This window comes from Hyperoodon ampullatus, assembly GCF_949752795.1.
Source record: "Hyperoodon ampullatus genome assembly, chromosome: 5".
NCBI lineage: Eukaryota > Metazoa > Chordata > Mammalia > Artiodactyla > Ziphiidae > Hyperoodon > Hyperoodon ampullatus.
Genome location: NC_136918.1, coordinates 129098506 through 129110838, shown reverse-complemented (window position 1 = coordinate 129110838; position 12333 = coordinate 129098506).

Sequence of the window (12333 nt, the reverse complement as noted above, 5' to 3'; positions counted from 1 at the left end):
CTCTACCTTTTCCTATAATTATCTAAAGAATCTAAAGGAAACAAATTTAAATAAAAATTCATCATCTATTTCCAATCCCTCTTGTGAAAATGAGTCTGTTAGGATGTGAAAAGCCTGAGTCACCAAGGTCATTAATGAGAATACAAATTCATTACAAGAACCAATAAGTTGCACCCATTTTATTGTTACAAGTAACATAGTTCACATTAAAAATTTACTCCTTCCAGAAGGTTTTCCTGATAGTACAAGCAGATATGTGTTGAACGTAATCTGTCCTGTGTTATAGTTATTTATATACTTATCTATTTTCCCTAACAGATCTGAAAACCTTTGAAAACAAGTTAAGTGTATGTCTCAGTTTAGAGTTCCCAACAAAATGTATTTAAATAATTAATATATATGATTAAGAAGTATGAACTAATATTCAAACAATGATAATTATTTAATTAATTTATTAATAATTTAAGTAGGTGGGCTTTTATCCAACTAAATATTTACTTTTCGTATTAACAACAAAGGGTAATAGAAATTATTTAGTAAAAAATATACACTAACATTGGGAGAAGGTAAGAAAATATACTTCTATATGATACTGTATTGACTTATTTGCCAAGTAGCACTTCTTAGTTAGTTCTATATTAATTGTAGTTTAGTTAAACTGAGTTGAAATAAAGAGGGAGTAATTTTGAGCAATTCTAAATTCCTGCCTTCTAGTCAATTCCTTAGACTTTCTTTAATAAATTAATAACACTGTTTTCAGTGTGTGGTCCTGGAACCACTGTGGGTTTTTCAGTAGATCTATGTGGACACAATTCTTTTTAAAATAATGCTAAGACATAATTTGTCCCTTTCACTCTCATCCTCTTACAAGTATATAGTGGAGTTTTCCAGAAGTTACATGATATGTGATGGTGTCATCACTTTGGCTGATAATGGATGGTAATGCTTGTGTATTTTTGTATTTTAAAATCATCAAGACTGTAAAGGGCTCTTCAGAACAAAAGGAATAAAAATCTACTGCTCTAGAAGAAAGTTTAATTCAGTGAGAAGTATTATAATAGGAGATTAATAGAACAACTATGTTACTTGACATTTACTTCTTACTTCTGAAGATGCAGGATCCTGGTCTTCTAAAATTACAGAAGGTACTTGAGCATGATGCTTTTCCCCTTTTTCCTCTTGTGACGGCTATAACCAAGAGTTGTTAGATGATGTTAAACAAAACAGTAGACCTGCCTGATAAAAATGTGTCTGCCAAAAGAGAAATGCATGTTCTAAGGGAAAATTATTTTTCTTATATTTAGTAGAGATTATAACATTTTTAATTTCAATGCTTCATCTTTTGTTCTCAAACAGATGAAAGACAAATTTCTCATCTTGCCAACCTTAAACCAACAGAGTTGCATCACTTACCCCAGCCCTAATATTCTTTTAACTATAGATGTGTCATACAGAAATTTAAGTAAAATATTAATTTATTTTAAAAACAAATCTGAAACTGCAGTTTCTTTTCCACTATTTAAAATCTCCCTTCAAGAGAAGGGAACATCATGTCCAAAGCACTGGCTTCCTCATAGTGAAAAATTGGAGGGATCACTTTTTTCCATGGTGACAATATCCAGACCTGTATCACTTCATCAAAGAAGTGGGTCCCTTGCCATTAGCCAGACTTGAGTCTTCCAAGTATCATACCGTGAACTTTTGACAGAAAAATCACTTCTTAAGAATATCTGAACATACTTGGGTACACTTTCAGGTTTTCAAGTTATAGTTATTGACTAATGAACAGGAATTATTTTTTTCTCAAATGGGTTGTGAAATTATTATCAAAGAAAATAAAACCAAATTCACTTTTATTACTAAAATTTGGAATCTAATTTCCCTTTATTTTATGGCTACCACTCTGCTTTAATTGAAGCTTTCATAAGTTCTAAGTCTCAAAAGTACTCTGCAGATATACAATTAATGAGCATTTGCTAAGGAATATTTATTTTTTAAATTATATCATTGATTCAACCCAATAGATGGTAATCAGCATCGTTACTGCCCTTCTCAGATGCCCTTTACTACCCTGGCCACTGCAAGTGCTGGGAATGATTTGCAGTACACCTTGACCGCTTCAGAGAATTTGTCTTAAGGTAATAGTTTTTTCCTGGGTGGTTACATCTGTCCTTACTAGAGGCCAACATATGATGGTGTAAAAACCTTGTCCCCTTAGAAATTCCTCTGTGATTTATATCATACTAAATTCTGAAAGAAGATCAGGCGTGGCTTACAAATACGGTCAGCTCACTATGTTAGCCAGTTCACTGAGTACCTCTGCCTAAAGTTGCATTAACAATGATACTAATCCGTTAATCAGCAGAAGATTCCTTGATCCCTTATTGTGTGTCAGACAGTGTAAGGTATTGGGGACAATAGTACAATAAACAAAAGACCTCTGCCCTTGTGGAATTTAAATTCTAGGGAGTGAAACAGACAAAAACATAGAGGCAAACAAAACGAATATCCATTGGGCTGTGATGTGAAAGAATCGTAACAAGGGGATAAGTGAATAATAAGAAGAGAATTGCTTTAGATGGGGTAGGCAGCAGGGGCCTTTCTTTAAGATGTCCTCCAAAAAAAGAGGAAGAGTATATAACTCTCAGAGCATAAACCACAATTCAGAGCAGAAGAAAAACTCAGAGAGTGTCTGCTTGTAAGATTGAAAATTTGCCTCAGCCAGACTTGGAAGGGCTTAGGCTCATCAGGTTCATATGGGAAGGATACTTCAGGTCTGAGCTCTGAACAAACTCATGCAATAATTGTATCTTAGTGATGATGCACTGATTAAAGAAAGAAAGGAAGAAAGAAAAGGTGCTCAGGCCAGCACAGACTTCAAACCAGATCTCCTGAAACAAGAGCAAGCTAAATCCCACAGAAGATAATCCAGACCAGCCAAACATGTAGACTATTCTGTTTGTCATGCTCTATGGCATTATGATTAGAAACTATAGTCTTATATGATAAATTTATTTAGCCTTTATGTATGTATATGTGTCTATGTATATGTGTACATTTATGTGTGTATATGTAAATATATATATATATATATATATATATATATATATATATTTGATCCATCTACTTAGAGTTTTTTCTTTCTTTGTTTGCTTTTTTAAAAAATAGAATGATGGATTGATCTTTCTCAGATGTTCTTAACCATAGACATAAATTCCTAAGTTATAAAACACTTTGCCCTTGAATAATACATGAAGGCATTCAGGAACAAAACAAGTCTTACCAAATTACTACATTTCAATTTTTGGTGCCTACAGGGGACAAAACCTACAGAGGCAGAACTCACTCCTTACAGAATTTCATCCTAAAGCTTAATTCTGTCTTGGAGTATTAATTTTATTCACACACCCTTGCAACCACTGGCATTCATTTGTCATATCCTAGACAAGAAGGTCAGTCTCATGAGCTGGTTTTGGAAAGAAGTTAACGGGGTTTCACAGAACTTCTTCTAAACTTTAACCCCATACATTTAACGAAGGGTCTAGTTAATAGTGGTGTCCACAGTAAGAATGGTTTATATGAATATATTAAATAAATTTACCTTCATGAGACATATAAAGCTGAGAACTGTGCAGGGGAATTTCAATATAACTTCCAGAGATAGTATTCTAATTCTGCCTGAGTGACATCTCTAAGGTACCTCCACATAGTAAATTTGTTTGTATCCCTCATAGTTATCTGTGATGATGGTTAACAAATCTGTTTAATCTTGATTGAAAAAGGCATAACATACATTTTTATATTCTTTTCTTATATGTTGGTTTAATATCTTGAAAATATGAATGCATTTCTCATTTGCATTTTATTCAATAATTTGGGTGAAGTGATGATTTCTGTTTATTGATTAGTTAATTTAACCCTTTCTCATTCTAAAGAAGAAATTAAAGCATTTGTCATGAACATTTTTCATTACATAGCACTATTTCCAGCTAGGGTTTATAAAAGTCACAGATAAATCAGGGTTAACTGTGTTTATTTTACTAATTTCGAATCTTACTCATTAGTTTTCCAGCAATTTTTCTCCATTTACAATTTTAAAGAAATTCTAAAGGCAAAAATGCCTTGAATAGCTCATGTATTTCAGCAAGTATATAAGAAACAATAGTTAATTTAGTCATCTATTCCATTTCAGCTGTGGAGATACGAAAACAAACAAACAAAAAGCTTAAAGTACAATAAAGCACCTATTATACTAGCAGTTTTACATTTCATGAAGGTCATTATGTGATAGAAGAAAGAAAAATCAAATTAAGTAAACTAATTCACATATCATCTCATAATCTAATCATCAAAATTTTTCCTATATATACTAACTCATTTTTTTTTTCTATTTACCTCTGTTAATATTTCATTCTTATCTCTTCCTGGTGATATTGATGGTTTTCATTGTTCATTAACTATACCTTTCTAAAGAATTGTTTTGAAAATCTTCTAATTGACAATTTTCATACTTAAGTTTACTGCAAGCTGTATAAATCTATAAATATCTTCAGGTAACCACAACCTAGCTCGGATTCTACTACTATATTTTTTATTTTTAGAGACACCAAAACATTGTGAATAATTATTTGGCCCATTTGACCCCATATTTTCATTTATTTAGTAATCTCCCACACATCACCTAAGGATCCTATTCTTTGAGCAAGAGATAACAACTGATGAGACCTTGGGATGTACTTTCTTGGGAGAAGCTGAATGAGTTTCATATGTAAGAATAGAGAGCAAAGGAATATTGGAGACCTTCAGAATGTACCGTAGAATAAAAATTCCTTAACAGACATTTCACCAAAGAAGATATATAGGTGGTAAGTAATCATATAAAACATATATATATATATATAATATATACTAAACAAACAAAAGCACATTGATTTCAACTTATAACTAACTTGATCATGTTAAACCAATTAGCTAAATTTAAAGTGCTCCATCTTCTATCATTCAATGACATTAAATGCCCATAGAATTTCTGAATATATTCTTTATTTACATCAATACCATTAGCTGAAGACCTATTATTTAATTATGGGTCTTGGGAGATAAATAGTTAGGCTTTCATGATAGCTGATCATATTTCAGTAAAGAACATTTAACCCATGAGATGCTTCAATATTAAAATGCTCAATTTATTTTGAAGTACCATTATTCACTGAAGTGGCTTTGGTTCCAAAGGGATATTTAATTAATTCCTTATTGCATCTGTACAAAAGATATGGCTGACATAAAAATATCAAACTTGTCACCTGTCAGCCTATCATTTTAGTTTCATTCCTTAGAAACTTGACTCCTTAGATAAAGTTTCTTAGTTACACTTAAGTTCTTTGAGTTAGCATTGCATCTGTTACATGTCCACCTAATATTTTAGGAAGAATTTATGGAAATTTGTTACATTATAGGTCAAAACATGTAGAAAACAAGGGAATAAAATTGATATTGATAGAGCATATGAGAGACATCCAAATACAAATTTTGACAAATCACACATTTGCTTAAACTTAACACTCTTTAAAGCAATGTGCCAGGCAATAGGCAATTCAGAGACCGGAAGAGATGGAGCCTGGCTCAGTCAGGATTCAATCAGAGAAACAGAATGAGTAGGAGAAATAAAACATGTGTCTCTATGTGAGACAGGGAGAGGGAGGGAAGGAGAAAGAAAAAGAGGAAAAGAGAAAATGAAAGGGTGTTTTTGCAGTGAATCACTTGTGTGATTGTAGTGTCTGGCTAGGCAAGTCTAAAAGTTAGAAATATGTAGGGCAGACTATCAGGAAAGGCAGGCTAGGGCTCTCGGCAACAGTCTGCAGCTACTATCCACAAGCAATTTTTTCTTCCTCAAGGAAACCTCAGCTCTGCTCTTAAGGCCTCTCAAGTGACTAAATCAGACCTACCTAGATTATATAGGATAGTCTCTCTTACTTAAAAATAAACCATTTATGAACTTGAATTATATCTATAAAATATCTTCATAAAAACACCTCGATTAGTATTTGAATAACTGGGAACTGCAGCCTAGCCACATTGACACATACAAAAGACCAATTTGTCCTGTTGAGGAGTCCAGGTCCCACAAAAAGGGGATCCACTGATCAAGAAGGTAGAACTGGGACACTTTGTGCTTTCATTGCTGTGAACAAGCAGACCCATGGAAGAGTTTGTCTCACTGGGGGGTAATGCAGCATGAATACCAAAAGGATCTAAGGTTACTGCTACAAATGAGGGCAAGAAGAACTACGTTTTGAACACAAGGCGTTGACTAGGGCATTTCATAGTGCTTTCATTTACAATGGTAATTAATTGTAAGTGGACCATTGTAGCAACCACAGTTCAACAAATGTAAAGCATCTAAGGTCTAAGCAGACCTTATTCTGCTAATTCTTCATCGTTAAGGCTTTAGAACAGATTGTGGCTGGTCTCTTCCTTGAGGGCTGTGGGATGCATTTGACTTAATGGAGCTCATTAAGGACATCTCTTGTGTTTACCATAACTGCTCACCTTTACTCCAGTTATAGCATTAAGCTTCACAGAGCTGTACCTGAAAGCATTTTGCTTCAGCTCTACCAAGAATCTCTTAGTTTCTTTGCCAGTCTTCTCTGATGGGGTGAGGAGAATCTATCTGGCCTAGATGCTAGAAATTTGGGGAGGTTAACATCCTTTGGTTCTACTCTTAACCAATGGGGGATGGAAGCCAGTGGATAAAAGCTTTTCCTCCCCACAGGCAAACAATTTTAAGATGCCAATGGATGGAGCCCCTGTTACTTAAAGTGATGATCAACTTTTCCTTATTCCCTTTTTCACTTTCCTCATATCCCACTCCTGTTCTCTGGGATCTTGACATAAACCAGATAATCAGGAAATGAGATTAAACATCTGGCCATGTACTATACACTGTATGTTTTCTGTGGGAGAGAAAAAAAATAAACTAAGCAAACATCTCTCTAGGAATGAAGAGCAAAATATCAACATTAAAGAATTTTATTTTTGGTGAAATATTTTTCCATTAATTTACTTGTAAGAGCCCACCATTTGAACAATGACCATAATTCACAAGTAACAGTTAACTAATGTTTATATATTCTAAATACCTTATTTGTAGGCAAAGAGACAACTGCCTACTTCCTAGAGTCAGAATCTGGAAAGGTTAGAAGCTTTAGAACAGTTTGACAACATTACAGCATCAAGATTTAATCAAATTTACCTCCATTTGTATGCATGCAAATCACCATTCGACAGAAAACTTTTCTTTTTTGTCAGTTATTAGAAAAAAATCATGTTTATTTTTGACAAAATTTAGAATATATTGAAAATAACACAATCTTATAACAAAGTCTGTTAATTTTGATGTCTATTATCTAATAAGAAGCATATTTTCCATTGGTTTCAAAGAACAGAATTTTACTGCCTGTGAGAAAAAAAAAAAAAAAAAAAAAAAAAAAAAAAAAAAACCTCAGGCATAATACAACATTTTCCAAAACCAAATTACATTAGTATTTTTCAAAAAGTATTCCTTCATCAAAAGGAATTAGTTCATCAGAAGAAAATTAGTTCAATATATTTGCTTTAGCTTGTTTTAAAACTTCTTTGAAACCTATGTTATTTTAAACATTTTTTAAGATAATGTCTACAGATGACAATAGCTCATTTGCGACAGTTCTTTACAGTCAAACGTTGCCTTGATATTTTATTCATCTGTGGCATTGTAGAAAAGGCTACCCCTGAAGATATCTTACACTACTCTGAAGAACAAAACACCCTGTTTTGTGAGATTTAAATTCATGAATTTTTATTGTTTCTCTTTCATCTGTCTGCCTCAATCCTACCGGAAAGTATAAGATGAGGCAGCCTGTAGAAAAAAGGCTAGCAGACTAAAAGCATCTAGAAGGGGAAAGAAAAAAAGTTAGTGAACGTATGAAATAGCATTTTATAGGCTTTCTAATTCAGGAATTGTGTCCTATTCTTGAAATTCATCCAAATGGATACGATTTCTTTTTATGAGTCTAAACCCTGACATCTACGCAAGGGGTAAGCATATAATTGTAGGATCTTCCTATTTCAGTAAAGGAAGGAAACTGCTCAGCCAGATGGACGTCAATTGCACCGGAATTGTTGCTGAAAAGCCGTTCACCTCAAGTTGGAAGGAAAATGTGCTGGTTGCTAAGCTACTGATAGGCTTTGCCCTTCCTCTGCTTAATGGGCAGTCACTGGGTCAAGGCACAAACGATGACGTTAAAGCTGACTGTTCCTTTTTAATTGAATGGTGACATAGGAAGTGGCTAAGTATTTCCTCTAAATCAGCTATTACCCCTTGCTATTCTCTAACCTTCACTCCGGGGTGAAGGGTGGGAACACAGACACGCCCTTGTGTAACGGGAGCCTGGAGATGCAAGGGATGGAAGATTTAGTAATGGCAAAATGAGCAAATATGAATGATATATCTAAATACTAAAACTATGAAAATAATATAAAACTAATAAATTTTTCAATGCTTAAAGGAACTTGTAGTAAAAATGTAGGGGGCAGGGGAGTCTATACAAAGTACGCTGGTGTTTACGACTCCTACTTTTCCATGTAATGTTTCCTAATGGTAAAACATTGGGCAGACTTATCCTTGGGCTTTTGCTCAAATTTAACATGTCATCTCCCCCTGGGATTAACAAGGTCATCCTCAGAAATTAAAAGGCACAGCCTCAAGGCCCAGTATAGGCAGCTGCAGGCTCCTGTCATTAATTTCAATGTGTGTGATTTTTATTTCTTGTCTCTGCCCCACTCACACACAGCAGCATGTTCTCATGCTTAAACTCTGGAAGCCACTGCTACCAAAGTTCTAGACTTTTCCCTCACAATTATTAGTCCTGTTTTACCCTCAGGTTTTTAATGAGTTAGTGAGGATTTTAAAACTCCTGGTTGGAGGAAGATTTAAGATGTGCCCTTTGCAGCTGAGTGGGAGAGAAGGAAGAAGTATCTGTAATTTTGGGGTACCTACTGTGTGTGTATATTGTGCTAAGAGCTGGGCCCACAGGAGGGGACAAAGGAAATGTGTAACGGCTACTATAATGTTTATGGTCACATAATACCTGAAACTGGACTCATATTAGTGTCTCCAAGCTGATGTTATCATTGGGATTACATTTAATAAAAGTCGGGGAGAGGTCATTATTAAGGTACAGAGGGTGTTAGATGTACTGAGTTCTGGGGTGGAAACTGTGTTTTACATTTTTATGCTGTAAAAGTTGTCCATTGAAATTTACTAACTCTTTGTACTGGTGAAGACATTGTCATCATGCGGTAGCTTTCCTGCAGCTGTTTTGGAAAAGTTACTCAAGTAGTTATTGTAAGACCATTAATTATAAGACAAATATCTTTATAAATTCCTAAGAATGGGTGACAAGACATTTATTAAGGGCTGGACTTAGTGCAGATGAAGTTGGGTTATCTTCATATCCCTTTACATGCAGACCTTAACCATTTCTGTTTCAGGATTTTCAACGTTGTATAAGCCTCAAGGAGTCACCTGGCTTTTAATGGATTGGAATTCTTTGACTATGTGGTATATAATTTTTTAAGTTTATGAAGAAGACTGGTGTAGTTCTGACCTAGACCAAATAGAAGGGAAGACGAATAAAACCATTGAGTCCTAACACACACACACACACACACACACACACACACACACACACACACACAAACCCCAAGAGGGAGGAATGGGAAAGGAACACAGGGTTACTGCCTGTACCAATATGTCACAGGCAGAGAGTTTGTTTTGGGCACCAAATAATGCTGATGTTTAAATGTCTCTTGATTCAGTCATTCTAGCACTCTGGGGGTATCTTGTGTGTATATAGGGGTAAGACAGAAACAACACTATTGGTAAATTAGTGGTGCCAGCTTTATTTCTCATTTCTTTTTCTTCTAGGGAAATTGGGTGTATTTACCTCTGGTTATACCCATCCCAACCATTCCCCACTCTTATAATGCATCACATTATATGATAAGGAATATATACTGAAAACCTACTATACACAAACACATACACACTCAGAGATAGTTTAGGCATTGGTAACAGTGACAGATTTGTTCTTTGTCTTTATATTCTAATAGTTGAGTTTGACAATGACTAATAAATAATAATTGTGTGATAAAAATGTCAAATGCTGTTAAGTACTCTGAAGAAAGTTAAAGCAGGTCAGGTGCAGGGAATGATGAGGGTATAAGTTAGATAGAGGGCCAGGGAAGTCCTTTTTGAGGAAGTGACATTTGAAGAGAAAGCTGAATGAATGCAAGATAAGCTGCCATTTGAATGTCTCAGTGAAAATTATACCAGTGAAAGACCTCTCCAAGAGAGAGGAATCCAGCTAGAATATAGTAAGCAGACAAGATGGTCGCTAGAAATGAGATCAGAGGTATAGCCAGGGGTTAGATGATGGAGAACCTTGTATGAGTGTTTTGTATTTTCTTCCTAATATTATGGGAAGCCAATTAACAGTTATAACCCTGGAAGTGAAACAATCTGATTTGTATTTTAGGAGAATGCTGGCTATTATATAAACAGTTCTAGAGGGACAAGAATTGAAGCAGGAAGCCCAGTTAGAATGCTATTTCAGTAGCTGAGGTAAGAGACAGTTTTAGTCTAGACTGGGATAATAATAGTGGAAATAGATAGAAGTGGTTGGATTCTGGACTTACTTTGATAGAGATCACAGGATTTTTGATGAGATCATGCAAGGAGGACAAAAAGAGGCACAGGCTCCTTTGGTTATCTAGGTATTACTTTGGTTTTGTGGTAGAAGAGGGGACTTGGAAATTGCTTGTATTTTAAGTTCCAGGTTGCTGGCCATGAACAACCAATTCAACTCTTATTCTGTTTGACATCATTGTGAAATGCTGGACTTCATTCTGGTTGAGTAATTGCATAGAACAAATGAGTGGTCCCCATGGAGGATGAGGTGCATAATTCATAATTGAAAAGGGTATAATGAACTTATGGGGAAAGGGGACAATGGCAGAAATAGTTACCTCCAATAGCTATTTTTCTTTTCTCTAGTAGTAATAAACTATTTATTCTTAGCGTGGCCCTTGACCACATGGAATAAAGGCCAAATTTTCCTGAGTTCCCTTGGAACTAAGTTATGGGCAGTTGAATATGAACAGAATTGATATGATGTGCAACTTTACTACCATATCCTTCAAAGGAGGGGGGTTTTGTTCTTTATTTCCTGCTTTGTCCATCCTGTTGCTAGAGATGTGGACTTGAATTTAAGTAATCTTGGACTATAAGGCAAGAGCATCATTTTAAGATTAAACAGACAAACAGAAAAGAATACATCTAAGTTGAATATATATCTACAGGATACACAGCAGAGGCAGAAGGTATAGCCCACAACTGCTATATTTCTGTGTTTCAGCAGGAACTCTCTGATTTTACTTCTGTGACTTGTGAAAACAAGAATAAGGCTCTTGAACAGGCTTAGAAGACATCCCAATCCCTTGCCTGTAATACAGTAGTAACTAGTACTGATTCTTTGGAATTAATAAGCATCCGTAGAGTCTTTAGACGTGTGGTTAAGGGGAAAAAATGATTATGTTTCTTGAGATTAGCAGAGTAGAAGTTCTAAAGTGTTTTACGTTAAATATTAGAAACTGTTATTTTATTATGTGTTGGAATTTAGTACAACAGAACCCAACAATTACATGATTCGAATTGAGACTTTGCACCTAAGATTTTAAGCTTGAGTTAAAGTTGCTTTTTAAGCTATAAAAAGAGCCAGTCGGGCTTCCCTGGTGGCGCAGTGGTTGAGAGCCCGCCTGCCGATACAGGGGACATGGGTTTGTGCCCCAGTCCGGGAAGATCCCACATGCTGTGGAGCGGTTGGGCCCATGAGCCATGGCCGCTGAGCCTGCGCGTCCAGAGCCTGTGCTCCGCAACGGGAGAGGCCACAACAGTGAGAGGCCCACGTACCGAGAAAAAAAAAAAAAAAAAGAGCCAGTCAACATTAGATTCCTGATTGATTAAAAAGAAGAGAAGATTTCAGGGTGTTCATTGTGCTTGTGAAGGACAATTGACAGCCAAAATCAACAAAGAAAATTGGAGGAAAGTTGTCAATAGGACTATAGACAAGATAAGTCAGGAATAACCTTAAAGGAGTTCTTACCACCAAATGAAATAAAAATAAGTAGACATAGCATGGGTTTTTTGGAGAGATATATAGCAGGAAAGCATTAGAGGGCTGATATACCTGCAGAGGAACACTTTACATAAAAGGGTTGGGAGTTGGATATCCT